An 11,482-nucleotide genomic window follows, 5' to 3' on the forward strand; every position below is an offset into this window, starting at 1 on the left:
CCATGGAATAAAGTGACATCTAACTTTGTATCCACTGTGTAATGTATAACATATATTGACTTTCATTTGACCGTTCAATTAAAATACAAAAAAAGTGAAATCTTGTTACTGATTTTTCGTTGGCTTGCTTGGTGATCACTTTTTTTTTTGTTGATCCCAATGTGGATTTTAAAGTACTCTGCAGTTGTAATGTGGATTGTAAAATACAATGCTGTTGCTTGAATTTCCATAAAACATGATACTGGCGATGTGATATTCTCAACCAAAATAATATTTTAAAAATCCAGTACAATTAGAGATTCTATAATTCTAAATTTTGGGTTGATCAGAGAAAAGTTTTGATACACTACAGCAACAGCAATGCTAGGAATAGAAGTGATGAGTTCAGATCATAGTTAACAAAAGAGAGTGTGTTGGTTTAAAGGTGTTTTCCTTGCATTAGTAACGCGCTAATGCATATTGCAACAGCGACTGCTAACAATTGCTTCCATTATATAGCTCTTTATAGGGAAGAGCAATGTATCAGTATTATGCCTCCTCCACAGTAATCTATCCAGAACTGATAATTGGAGGTCATGTAATGTATTTCAATATTATGGACACTTTGTATAGGCTTTAAGATCATTGTGCCTTAAGGCACAAGTACATATATACTTTTTGTATTTATGCCAAAGAAAGTGTTGTGCCCACTCAAATACCCACATTGTTGTAGAATGCTGGTTTCCTCCCAGAGAAACTGTTGCTCTCTTTCTTGTAAGATGTAAACAGCAATTGCAGTCAATCCCATGGAGGGAAGAGAGTAGAAGGATATCTAGGAACAGTGACCTTAAAGACATCTGTCTCCTCAGCAGTCGTATATTCAATTCCTCCATTCTGCTGAAATCAAACCCTTATTCCAGATTGTGCCCTCAGTTCTTTGCCCAAAGAAAGTAATAATCAACACCTCCAAGTTCTGACAAAAGTTCAATGTTAACTGTTTCTCTTTCCAGATGCTGCCAGGCCTGCTGATTATTTCAAGCATGTTCTGTTTTTATGTGCAGCATTTTACCTATTTTATTATTAGAGAAATGAGGGCGAGTCTAGGAAGCTTTGCATGTGGAGGTTGAACTTCTTCCACTGAGCTTAGTCATTCCTACAAACAAAAAAAGGAGACATTCAAGCTTTGGGAGACAGTGGTGGGCCATAAGGATTATCCCCAAGTCTCTGAGGTCTGGGTAATGAAGAAATGCTGCAGAAATTTGATTCTTCTGTGATGAAGGACAATTCTGAGAGGTGACAGTAGTATATTTATATAATTAAAAACTGTATGGAAGAGAGGTCACAGGATTTAACTGTGAAAGAGTAAATTTTAGACTGATAATAAACACATGGAATGGACTTCGAATAAAGTCAACCCAAAAATCAATTAAGCAACGTGAGGACTTTAGGGTCATTCTGGATGGATGAATTATGAGCCAAAATTGTTCTCCTCACTGTGACCTCAAATAATTTTAATCAGAAAATAATTCAATGAGAGATGATCTTAAATTGCTGTCTGGTTGTCTAATAAAAAAACAATTTACCTCAATGATCCCTTATAATCTAAAAGGCCTCAAATCAGGTCATCTTTTGGCAATAGTGAAAAATGCGCAAATTCTCAAGTCCCTCCACATAACTAAAACCCCTCATCCCTGGTTACATCCCAGTGAATCCACACTACAGTTTCTTAGTTTTCTATATCCTTCTGATAGAGTCCTTTTTTAGCCCTACCTATATAAGGCAAAACAATTCCTTTCAATAGTAGAAACAAGAGACATCAGATAAGAGGTTGATAGCTTAGAACCAGATTAATGTCCACTTAGGAGTCAAAAGGAAAAATGCTCCCTATCCTACCCCACCTCTGCAAATGAACCAGAACATCAAAATGCTCCTTTCAGGAGAGTTCCTACAAAACTCTTTCAGCAAATAAAATAGTGACAACAAAAGGATTGAAGCAAAACTCAGCAAGTATTCCTAATCTAGCAGCATTTCCAACTTGCTAGTAAACTAAATGCCACTGGTTTGAAACGGTGTCCATTACATCAGCAGACAAGACACTTGCCAATGCAATCTTTAGGATTTCCCAGAATTTAGCAACGTAATTATTGCTGACTTTAAATTCTAGTTTTTAAAATAACATGCAGAAAGACAAAGGATTGATGTCCCAAATATGGCCACTCTGTGCAGGATTTTAAATGCCTCTCACGATTCAGAGTGCCAGAGCATCAGACAGGCAATCTGGTCAGGCAGGTCTCTGACTGTCAACTCCTTCATGTGAATCTTAAATAAACTGTGGAGGAAAACAAATGGGAAAGCATAAAGAATGTTCAATCAAAACTTCAGTTTTGCGCAGAGCCCCATATTGTTGGGCAGGAAACCACCTTACAAGAAACAAGTTTTAAAATATTCTTTCATGGGATTGGAGTATCATCAGCAAGGTCAACATGTATTGCTCATTCCTGTTTGCCCTCAAAGCAGTGAGTTGCTTTCTTGAACAATTGTATTTCATCTGCTGTAGGTAGGCCTAGAGTGCTGTTGGGAGACTGTTCCAGGATTTTGACTCAGTGACATAGCTCCAAGTCAGGATGATGGGTGGTTTGGGAGGGAACATGCAGGTGGGGTTCCCATGTGGGTTTGGAACATGCTGTTGAAGGAGCCTTGGCAAGTTGCTGCAGTACATTTTGTGAATATTACAAACTGCTGCCAATGTACAATGATGGATGGGGTGATTGCCTTTGTTCTGGATGGTGTAGAGCTTGAGTGTTGTTGGAGCTACATTATCTGCGAAAATGGGGAGTATTCCATGACACTCCTGACTGGTGAAGTCAAGTCTGACTTGCATTTTTAGATGGTGGGCAAGCTTTGGGGAGTCAGACAGTGAATTAGTGCCAATGAGTTCCCAGTTTCTGATCTTCTCTTTTAGCCACAGTATTTATATGGCTGGTCCTGTTCAGTTTTTGTACAATGGTAACCCCAGGATGTTGATAGTGGAGGATTCAGTGAATGCAATGCCTTTTAAGGTCATGGGGAGATGGTTAGATTCTCCCTTGTTGGAGATGGTCATTGCCTGGCAATTGTGTGGCACAAATGTTATTTGCCATTGATCAACTCAAGCCTGGATATTATCCAAGCTTTTCTGTATGCAGATGCTTCAGTATCTGGAGAAATCACAAATGAAACTGAACATTGAAGTCAGCAAACATCTCCACTTCTGACCTACGATGGAAGAATCATTAATGAAGCAGCAAAAAAATGGTTGCGCCTCAGACATTATCTTGAGAGCTCCTGAAGTGATGTCCTGGGGCTGAGATGATTGGACTCCAAGAACCACAACCATCTTCCTTTCTGCTTGGTATACTCCAACCAGTGGAAAGCCCCCCCTCTTGATTTGCACTGGCTTCCAATTTTGCTTGAGCTCCTTGATCCAAGGGCAGTCATTCTCACCTCACTTCTTGTGTTCAGTTCTTTTGGCCATGTTTGGTAACTGAACAATGGAAGCTGCCAAACAGCTTGCAGCAAATCTGTCAAATGAATAGGAGTGATATCACTCCTGATTGCAAGCAGATTCCTCTAAGGAGAATTTCCCTCCATTGACTATTATGGTCACATATCACAGTCATTTGATGGGCGATCCCATTCCTTTGATGGTGCTGCAAAGTAACCCAAGTTTCCAGGCAGGTATAAAAATGCAGTTCTTATTCTTTTACAAAGCTTGCCATTACTGACTAGCAGAAGTCTGACCAAACAATTTTAAATTATATAGTAGTTTTAACATAGTAAAAACAACTCAAGGCACTTCACAGGAGCATTATCAAACAAGATCTGCCACTAAGCTATATAGAAATTCTGGTGCAGGCAACCAAAGATTGGTCAAAGAGGTAGGTTTTAAGGAGCATCTTAAAAGAAGGTGTAGGGGTTTAGGGAGAAATTTCCAAGCTTAGGGCCCATGCTGCTGATTTTCACACAAGCCTCTTGTTCAGTGTACTTTCAACCTTTCTACAGCTATAGTTTGGGAATTAATTGCTTAATTAATCTGCAACAGAAGCCTCACTAACTGGGTACATAGCCAAAATGGGTAGTATGTCAATCGATCTGGGCATACAAATATCATCCATTACCTGGGTGATATTTGTCTGGAGGAAGCAGATACTTGCTGAAAAGGTGTTGGATGTAACCTTCTACAGCACACATCTATTTAAAATCCTTTTTAAAAAAGAAAGAAACCTCCTCCTTGGACCAGAAACTTGCCATATTTCATTTGGTGTTTGAAGACTAGCAGTAGTTCGATACCATGCAAACAATTTTTTCAGATACGTGACTTAAGATATTACTGCAACAGCCTAGCGGTGTTTTTACCAAAGCAACTGCAAATAGTAGGCAAGTCCACTATGTCAATAATGGATTTCTTGTTCATCCCAGGATACATCTGGAACTCATCAGGGTAACAATCCTGGCTTTTACCACAAAATTCTCCACACAGCCTCTCAGAGACTGGAGATCCTTCTATTCTGCATCTTCCTTCTCAAAGTTGGGAACATTTGACCGCTGTTCTGAAAAAAGTCAGCCAATTAATATAACTGACTGAAGTAGTCATGAAATTTCTGCCCACAAACGATGCAGTCAATAATCATGCTAATGCCATCATCAAAACCCTATTGAAAGTGATCTGCCCGGGACAGTGGCAACAGTCATTTTAATGAAGCTACCCATAAGCCACAAAAAGTTTTCAGGAACAGAGTATGAATCAAACCAATAGCTCAACATGCATTTCTACCAAGGAAAAATACAAGTATCCGTGATGCTTCATTACACCCAGTGGCTTGGGCATCATGGTGAAGTTTTGAAGGGGTAGTGGAGACTAGGCCTGTGAAAAAGTGATGTAAACATCTGAACGATGATCAGTAATTAAAATAATTTGGTCATTTGACAGGAAACCACAACATCTGACACGGAGTCAAATGCTTGACAAATAATGGAGATCCCCTCCCTACAAAATGCCTCCAATTTTGCAAGCCAATATATGCGAGAGAATATGCATACCAGATTGAGAAAAGTTCGACTGGAGTCCATGTGGGAAATTGAATAGGACAAATATTGCAAAGTGACAGAGCTGTAGATAATTCCCCGCTAAACGGAGACCTGGAACCCCCCATAAAAGAATGGATGCTCTCTCTCTTATCCTGCTTCTGTTAAAGTCATTTTATCTTCCATATTTTTGAATATTTTTGCATTCCACTTCCTGTGACTTCATTTCTCCCACTTTGGAAAAAATAATCTTCCAGCAGTCACAATACTGAAATATTTTCCACTGAATACTTTTTCTCAAGCAGATAGGAGCAATACACTAGCGCTTCACTGCGCACACTTGACTCAAATTTGAATGTCCTTTTTTAAAAGTAAACAAGTTGCAAGCATGAGCATTATTTTCGCACCAAATTGACACAAAGTTCATCTGAATTCAGAAATGGTTGCTATCACTAATTCAAACCTTGTTTGGAAATACACCATTGTAGCAAGGTATCAAACAAAAAGCCGAAACACTAAAATCAAGGTCTCCTGAAATATACTTCACCATGTGTGTTATAGGTGCACATATCTAATGCTGTCTTGTGCTGCAGTTAATGTTCTTTAGTCATCTGGTACTACAGAACTTGAGTGCTGCTGAAAAAAGAGATGTGTCAAAGCTTTTCATCTTGCACTCTTCAGGACCATTCGTAAGAATACCAATATAAGGGGAAAAACAACAATTTATACTGTATGTTAAGAGAATCACAATCAAGATGCACTTGCCAACCAATCGGCACTCTTCACACACAGCATAAATTGTTTTCCTCTTATGTTGGGATTCTTGAAGGGTCCTGAAGAGTGCAAGACGAAAAACTTCAACAAATCTCTTTTTTCAGCAATGCTTAAGTGTTCTTTCCACAAGTTCTTCCAGGACATTTTACACAACCATTTTAGGCAAATGCTACTGGATTAGGGGGTTTAAAAACCCAGAAATTTGGAACATAAGGAAAACAAAATTGAAATTTCTTACATAATATGCATTCCACACTTCTGCAACATTCAAGAACATTAGTGAGCCAGTTGGACTTTTATCAGTCCAGTAGCCTTCAACGTCACTTTTTCTGACCCAATTCTACAAATTTCCAAATTTATTGAATTCAATATGACAATCTACCTTGGTGTTAGTCTGAAGTATATCAATACAAAGTTACACTTACAAATCTAGGCTCCTTCAAGTTAAGTTAGAACTTTTATTAAAGTGTATCATGCAAACAACCAGTTTTTAAAAATTGCTTTATATGAACACAATCAGAGTATGCAAAAGCAAAATTCTATAGATGCTTGAAATCTAAAATAAAAACAGAAAATGTTGGAAATACTCAGCCAGTCAGGCTGTTTCTGTAGGGAGAGAAACAGTTTACATTTTAGGCGACCTGAAATGTTAACAACAGAATATTCAAAAAAAGCAAAATGCTGCAGATGCTGGAAATCTGAAACAAGGGAAGTGCAAGAAAAACTCAGCACATCTGGCAGCATCTGTGGAAAAAAGATGGAGTTAATGTTGAGTCCAATATGATTCTTCTTCAGAACTGAAGAAAGGAAGAAGTATGATGAGTTTTATGTTGTTGAAAAAGGGGAAGAGGGGTCAGGTAGAACCAAAAGGAAAATCAGGGATCGCTTAGACAGCAGGAATGTTTAAATGCCAATGAGAATTAAATTTTTCCATCTTCTAACCTATCCCTGACCTCCCGTTATGTTCTACCTGACCATTCCACCCCCACCCGCCTTTTTAAACAGCATAAAACCCATCACGTTTCTAATTTTCTTCAGTTCTGAAGAGTCATATTGGACTGAAAAGAATATTCAATCCAGCTTACAAAGTATTCAACTAAAACAGAAACCATTAGAAACAATCAATGCTTAATTACTCTGAAAACCGACAGAAATGCATTTCAATGGTGAACTGTCAGACACGCCCACGTATCCCCAAAATAACGATCAATATATTTTTGGATTCCAGGGAAATTAACAGATATGGGAAAAGTGCAGGAGGGTGGAGTTGAGTAGAAGATCAGCCATGATCTCACTGAATAGCAGAGCAGGCTTGAAGGACCGAATTGGCTACTTCTGCCTCCATTGTTATGTTCACATCATAACAGTTAATTTTCCCAGATGTTAACTCACTTGCATACTTATGCATTTTCCAGTTGTTTCAGATTCATGGCATTTTAATCTTTGTTTATAATACAAACCTTTTTACCTGTTGTTAAACAGGAGAGTGATGCTGGAACAGGATAGGACTTCAATTTCCCACACAACGTTAAATTCCCACTCTTGGTGGCAGCTTTGCAGGAGGCACTGAGCAGAAATCCAGCTACTTCCCCTTCCCACCCAAGAGATGTCCCTTTCACTCCCAGAGAAGCTTTGAGAAAGGACTAGGAGCCTGTTACTCAAATGTCTTTAGTCACAGCACCATGAGGGGAAGTACTTAATTTGCCACCTGAGAAGACTGGATCCAAAGTAGAAGACTTAACAAAAATTTACAAAACAAGGATTAAACACCAACAGCAAAAACTGTTCAATACTACATCAAGAGAACTCAATGTAGTCTCACTTTGTCACAGATATGCACAATAATAGAATCACAGTATATGTACAACGAAAAGTTAACAATCTCGGTGAAGGTGTTAAATATCAACAAGATGGGTAAGGAATGTCATAAATGGTTTTATTTGTCAAAAAATATACAAAAGGACCATGCGACTCGGAGGTCATCTCTCAGCTGACCCATAGCAGAATCGTGCACACAAATTACTGTTCCCATTCTGCACAAGTATACAGGTTTCCAGTTCGTTCAGAATTTTCAGATGCATCGCAAATCGAGCTACTGAGTGAGGGATAACCAGAAATTAGGTTAAATGTTCCTCTGACATTTATTACACAGACAGCAACAGCACTGAGCTGACCCCCACTCAGTTACATGCCAATATTTAAAATTACACAATTAGTACCGATGCAGTACCTCAAATAGAATTAAACCGTGCAACAAAATCACTGTTAAAATCAGAAATACCACTTGTTCACGCGTATATACATGTGCAGGGAAGAAGTCAGGTGATGACTTGCAACATTCTAGAAGCTAAACATGCATGCACGAAGAATCCTACAGTAATGCAGCTAGATGCTGCTTGAGCTCATTTGCTGTCACCTCACCCTCAGCATGATATTAAAGAGGCTGACAAAAATGAGTGGGGGAATGGAAGTGTGTAACCAAAAAACAAAATAAACAAAAAAATGCATCTACATGATGAAATGCAAAATCTCAGGCAAAAAGAAATTAATTTAAATGCTTTTTTTGGATCAATAAACCAGATTAAATCTTACCTTAACCTGAAGTTTCCAGCGAAGTTCCCACTTAATACAAGAGGAGGGAGAAAGGAGGAAGGGGGAGGAGGAGAGGGTGGGTGGAAAGAAGCTCCCGCAAACACCACGGGTTTGTTATATGTGTGTGCGTGTGTTTGTCGAGTGGTCTAGCTGGGAGCGCCGCACGCATGCGCAGTCGCACGAGTGGTCTCGTGCAGCAGCCATGCAGCTCCAGTGCTGCAGCCGCCGCGCAGGCGCAGACACACACGGCACACCCACGGGGCCACCCAGGCCGCCCCACAGGGGCGAAGACGCTCAACAACAAACAGCCCGGGAGAGAAAGAGGGCGGGGTGGGTATGGAAAAAAACTACAACAGAGAGAAAAAAAAATACGCTTCAACCCCTATCGACACATGTAACACCCGACTACCGAATAAATTTAAATAATTCGCTTACCTTTCCGCTGCGTTAAAGGGTCGTTTCATTGGGCGTTTCTTTATCCCCCTCCCCCCAACTATCGCCGCTGCCGTTTATCCGCAAATATCTCACGCCCCCTTAAAACAAAATGGCGGCTGCGCGTGGAAGGTATGCAAATTAGAAAAATACGCAAATTAAGCAATAAAACGCATCTTATATTTCCTTCCCCACCTCTTCAGCTTCCCCCTGTAATTTTATTTCTTTTTTTAAAAGTGCGCATAATTAATTTTTTTTAATTCATTGAGGAAGGACCTCCCCTTTCCCTCCCTCGCTTCACGAGAAGCAGATCGCTCTCCCCGCGCGCCGCAGAGGGTAGCCGCTGACTCCCCGGGAACGGTTAATATGCAGATGACAGAACGTTCGCATGCATCTCATTAGGAAGCTCGCCGCCAATCAACAGCTGGCGCGAGGGCTTATATGCAGATAACGGACGCCGATATGCAAATTCAGATGACTGGCTCGCCCAGCTCACCCGCTGCAGAACAATAGGGGTGGTGGGGGGGGGGAGGGGGAGTGGGGAGGAGAGGGGGCGTGGTATGTAAATATTCCGGGCGCTTAATTTGCATAGCAGCCCGGTCGATCTAATTTTCAGCCTCGCCTGTTTTGTTTTGCAGCGAAGCAGACGCTTCTGCTGCAAATTTATTGCTTGGGTCGCCTTGGCACCGTTGGTTTTAAAATCGTTCTTTTCAAATGCACAGGAAAACGATGCATTAATTTTTCAATAGGATTCTGATTTTTTTTTAAAATCCTACATAGGTTGGTATGCAGAGAACTTCTGACCAGATTGGAAGAACCGAATGGTTTCTAGACGCTGCATTTTTTTTTAAAAATGCTAACTTTAACAACCCATTGCACCGTTGTTAAATATTTGCATCGGTTGTTTTCTCGAAAGCTTGCAATTCTCCACCGCTCCTGCGCATTTCCAGGACTGACCACCAGTGTCGCTGCTGAGCACAAAGGCGCGTCAGATTTGCAGAACATGCGGTGGAACTTGTTACATATTTAACATGGTGCAAATAAAAGTTCTTAACACGTTCTGACAACTTCGTCCATAGAGTTTTATACAAAAAATAACCAGCCTCAAAAAAAAAACCTTCAGTTAAATTTTTGAAATTTTTATTTTCTTTTAAGTACCCTGGAACTTTTTTTTTCGCTTTGAATGGACTATCTAAATACAGGTTCTTGAAAACAAAAGTTATCATTTGCAAAACTATTGTTGTTTAATGCTATGGTACTCCAGGAGACATTCCTTTTTTCATACTGTTTAGCAAATAAGGTTAGTGGGTAGATTGGAGAAGCTGGGGTCGTTCTCCTTAGAGGAGGTCGAGAGAGAGGAGGTTTATACAGGTTCTCATGAGGGGTCTGGACAGGGTAGATGGGGAGAAACTGTATACATTGGCGGAAGGATTGAGAAGCAGAGGGCACCAATTTAAGGTAATTGGCTAAAGAAACAACAGCGACATGAGGATAAACATTTTTATGCAGTGATTGTTTAGAATCTGGAATGCATTGCCTGTGTGTGATGGAGGCAGACTCAACTGAGGTCTTTGAAAGAGAATTTGCTGATTACCTGAAGGGCTAAAGGGAAAGGCTGGGGAGTAGGACTAGCTGAGTAGCTCTTGCTGAGATCCAACATGGATGCAAAAGGCCAAATCACCACCTTCAGTGTTGTAACCGTTCTATGATTCTATCCTTTGGCCTACGAGAGCGATAAAGGACAGAAAAGAGTTACAAAAAAGAAGTAAGAGATAAAAAAAACTTCCAAAAGTTTTAAAGGATAACATTAAAAGTGGTTATATATATACATGTATATAATATGTATCTGTATATTAAGAGAAAGAGGGAGGATAAAGATAAGCTGGGGTCCACTAGAGATGCAGGTAATATTGTAATAGAAATTAAGGATGATTAAGGCAATTGTTCTCAAACTGGGTCCACAGACCACTGGGGGTTGATTGGTAAGGGGATCAAAGGTTACAGGGAGAAGGTGGGAGAATGGGGTTGAGAAACTTATCAGCCATGAGTGAATAGAGGAGCAGACTCAATGGGCCGAATGGTCTAATTTCTGCTCCTATGTCTTATGTCTTATGGGTTTGTAGCGACTTTTCAGGAGAGTAAGTGAAATAAGCAAAGGAATAGCAGCTAGAAATGTTATGTGGGTAATTTGACGAAGAACACTTTGGTTATTAGCAGCAGTTTCAGTGATTATTGCTGATAATTGTGTGCAAAGCAGTGACTGCCCATTGTTCCCATGAGTGCTTTCTCACTTCCAGCAGGCACTGCCCTTACAGGAATATTTCAAATGCTCTTGAGCTGGCAACTGATGACTGATATAATCGTCGTCCAATCACCTCCAACATCTTGTCAATGAACCAATGAAATGTTAGGGAATTATTTTGTGAAAGTTATTTTTCTATAAGATCTTTCCGATTCACATGAGCACTGACAAAAGAAAAGATTTGGCTGCCGCATATGAGACAGTAGAAAAATGCATGTTTTGAAGTATAGAGTATCTAAAGAAGCCGGCCAGGATCTTTGGTTTAACCTGGAGTTAGTTATTCCGCATGCTGTGAGTTTAAATTGATGTCTTGCATCTGGAGGCTTTAGTGTTTTTTTT

General features: G+C 40.0%; 1 protein-coding gene across 4 annotated transcripts in view; it reads right to left on the reverse strand.

The window, feature by feature from the left end:
* The window catches only part of LOC121271729 (activating transcription factor 7-interacting protein 1-like), a 183,916-nt gene extending 174,753 nt beyond the window's left edge, over nt 1–9,163 (reverse strand). For 3 of the 4 annotated variants that reach the window (XM_041177929.1, XM_041177928.1, XM_041177923.1), the window contains exon 1: nt 8,410–8,574. The gene's annotated coding sequence lies outside the window, so the exon portion shown is untranslated. Of the gene's footprint in view, nt 1–8,409; nt 8,575–8,844 lie in introns of those variants that run through there. The other variant, XM_041177924.1, reaches the window with a different exon arrangement.
* Nucleotides 9,164–11,482: the final 2,319 nt, after the last annotated feature.

The sequence above is a fragment of the Carcharodon carcharias genome, chromosome 31 (assembly GCF_017639515.1).
Source record: "Carcharodon carcharias isolate sCarCar2 chromosome 31, sCarCar2.pri, whole genome shotgun sequence".
NCBI classification, from domain to species: Eukaryota; Metazoa; Chordata; class Chondrichthyes; order Lamniformes; family Lamnidae; genus Carcharodon; species Carcharodon carcharias.